Here is a 2,980-nt window from a genome sequence, read left to right on the forward strand (position 1 = left end):
TATGAAGGCTCAAACCTGAACATTTTTACATCTGCACTATACTTAGTCAGGCACTCTCTAAAAAAATTTGACTCTATTCCTTCCAATTTAAATTTTTTTAATGTAATGATCAAGAATATGCTAAATGTATAATATATATTATGTTAATATATCTTGTGCACAAGATAAATGGTTGAGCAACGAACTTTAGAATTTTTGGGCCAAATGAGATGGATTGATCTTTTAGTTATTTACAGATTCTCAGTACAATGTTTTAGATAAGTGTGTTTTGTCTTTGTTGCAGGTGAAGCCCAACGACTCTCAAAGCTGAGGATTGTGTTACTGGGGTATAGAAGAGCTGGTAAAAGTTCAACAGGAAACAGCATCCTGGGCAGAGAGGAGTTTGACTTGAAGAGATCTGCTCAGTGTGTGAGGAGACATGGAGAAGTAGCAGACAGACACATCACTGTCATTGAAGCTCCAGGATGGTGGAGGAATTACACTGTAGAGAAGAGTCCTGAGATACTGAAACTGGAGATTGTGCTCAGTGTGTCTCAGTGTCCTTCAGGACCACACGCTATACTACTGATCATACGTGTGGATGATAAATTTAAAGAGACTGAGAGAAAAGCATTGCAGGGTCATCTGGATCTTCTCGGTGAGAGAGTCTGGAGTCACACTATAGTGCTGTTCACTCGTGGAGACTCTCTGTTAGACACATCTATAGAGCAGCACATTGAGAGTGAAGGGCAGGATCTCCAGTGGCTGCTGGACAAATGTGGGAACAGGTATCATGTTCTCCACAATCAGAACAGGAGTGACCACACTCAGATCAAGGAGCTGCCATTTTGAAATAGACAAAGATTTTACAGGAGTAGAAAGAGAGATGAAGAGCAGAGAAAGAGAGAGCAGAAGAACGAACGAAGAGGATGAAAAAACGGAGAGAGGACGTCAGATCACAGATGAGTGAGTCAACATACTTAGTGCAGCCACGGCTGTGTTTTGTTATTCTGCTCTGTGTTTCTCTGTTCTGTCTGTTTTCATGCAGAAGATGGACATTATTGAGAGACTTAAAGAAAAAGAACATCAGTTTGCAGTGACTCTTGAGTTTTGTTGGATCAGTAAGAAAATGATGGTCATGTTTCCTGACGTTATCAATCTGACAGCAAATGTTGTTTGGTGTTTGTTGGTCAAGAATGCTTAAATATTGTTCTTAGCATTTCATGAACATCATTTCTAATTCGAACATACAGGCTCGGTGTCACGTTGGGGCCATGATAACCCTTTTAGGATAATTTTGAGATAATGACTGTACATTATCCCTGGCTTAGGAAATTTTAGGGTCAATCCATCTCCAGTGGTCTAATGCAGGTTGCTTAACCATTTTTATTTTCCTAATTTCTTTGAGTGCTTACTACTTTGTATTTTTTTTTTGTTTTGTTTTTTTACTTGATTTAACCACGGCAGCTGTTTTTGAGTCATGGCCCACGGGACATTTTTGGTTATTTGGTTATAGGTCCCGTTTGGACATTTGCAGAGGCCCCCTTAGTGCACACCTGTCCTGTAGCGGCTGACCAATAGAGGGCGCCACCCTGCCTGAACCACACACAAAATAATAATAATAATAATGAAAAATATGACTTATTATCTTCCCTATATGTCGCCTTTGCCTGTCCGCATGTCTCATTTTCAGCTCTATGGCAATAGAGAAATCTATATAGCAGGCGATAGTGGATCTATATAGCAGTTTTAGCCAATCAGCGAATATATAATTAGCCAATTAGCCAATAAGCATCTTCAAATCTAATCCAAAAAGGTTGATTATTTTATCGCCGCTATTGCTATGCAGTTAGATCAAGGCAGCTGGTTTAGTACTCTTTTGGCATCTCCCTGTGGTCCTGTTTGGTATTGCACCTTCACTCTTAAGTATAAAGGTGCTTCACGATACCATAGAACAGTGGTTCATAATATGGCGGCAATCTATGGCGGCAATCCTATGCCATTAATAACCGAGCGCACCACTGATGCTGGCGCGCGCGGTATATCACTTCTGCGAGAGGAAAACAGATTTACACGCGAGGAAACGGGAGCCCGCGACCTCATTTCAAACCCTCGCGCGCGTGACATGCCCTCTGCGCGCAATACAAGCCCTCGCGCGCGCATGATCATTCCCCACATCCTCGCGCTCGATCTTTCCTCACATGCTCGCGCGAACACTTTAATTTTGTCAGTCGTGGGGCGGGGCTTGCTGTTTTAATTGTAACCTCAAATGTAATTGGCTATTCCTCTTTAAGGAAGTCAGTATTGGACGCCTGTTATAAGATGATTTATAATTCTCTGGACTTAAGACATGGAATCAGTGGACCGGACCAGATACATGCGAGTTATCGTTTCATTTGCTTGTTTTGTTTCTTTATTTTGTCTTTATTTAATGTCATTTAATGCATTGTTCATAGAGTAGACCTTTTTCAGATACTTTATTAATAGGAAGTCTTCCGTTTACTAGTGACTGCAGTCTTGTGATGATAAGAGATACACATATGAACCCCTTTTAAAGACTGTAATGACACACACACATATAGGCTTGTGTGTGTCATTACAGTCTTTAAAAAGGATTCATATGTGTATCTCTTATCATTACAAGACTGCAATCACTAGTAAACGGAAGACTTCCTATTAATAAAGTATCTGGGAATGATCATGCGCCCGCGAGGGCTTGTATTGCGCGCAGAGGACATGTTACGCGCGCGAGGGTTTGAAATGAGCTCGCGGGCTCCCGTTTCCTCGCGTGTAAATCTGTTTTCCTCTCGCGGAAGTGATTTACCAAGCGCCAGCATCAGTGGTGCGCTCGGTTATTAATGGCATAGGATTGCCGCCATATTTCTTAAACCTCTCCAAGAAGTACCCCAGCACTGCACATTTTGAATGTCTCCCTATATCTGACACACCCACTTCAGGTCTTGCAGTCTCCACTAATGAGCTGATGAGTTGAATCAGGTGT

The 2,980-nt window shown here is 41.7% G+C and overlaps 1 pseudogene; it reads left to right on the forward strand.

The window, feature by feature from the left end:
- Positions 1–838: 838 nt before the first annotated feature.
- Positions 839–2,980, forward strand: part of LOC107673267 (uncharacterized) — a 10,645-nt pseudogene continuing 8,503 nt past the window's right edge.

This window comes from Sinocyclocheilus anshuiensis, unplaced genomic scaffold (assembly GCF_001515605.1).
Source record: "Sinocyclocheilus anshuiensis isolate Anshui unplaced genomic scaffold, SAMN03320099.WGS_v1.1 scaffold68, whole genome shotgun sequence".
Classification (NCBI taxonomy): Eukaryota; Metazoa; Chordata; class Actinopteri; order Cypriniformes; family Cyprinidae; genus Sinocyclocheilus; species Sinocyclocheilus anshuiensis.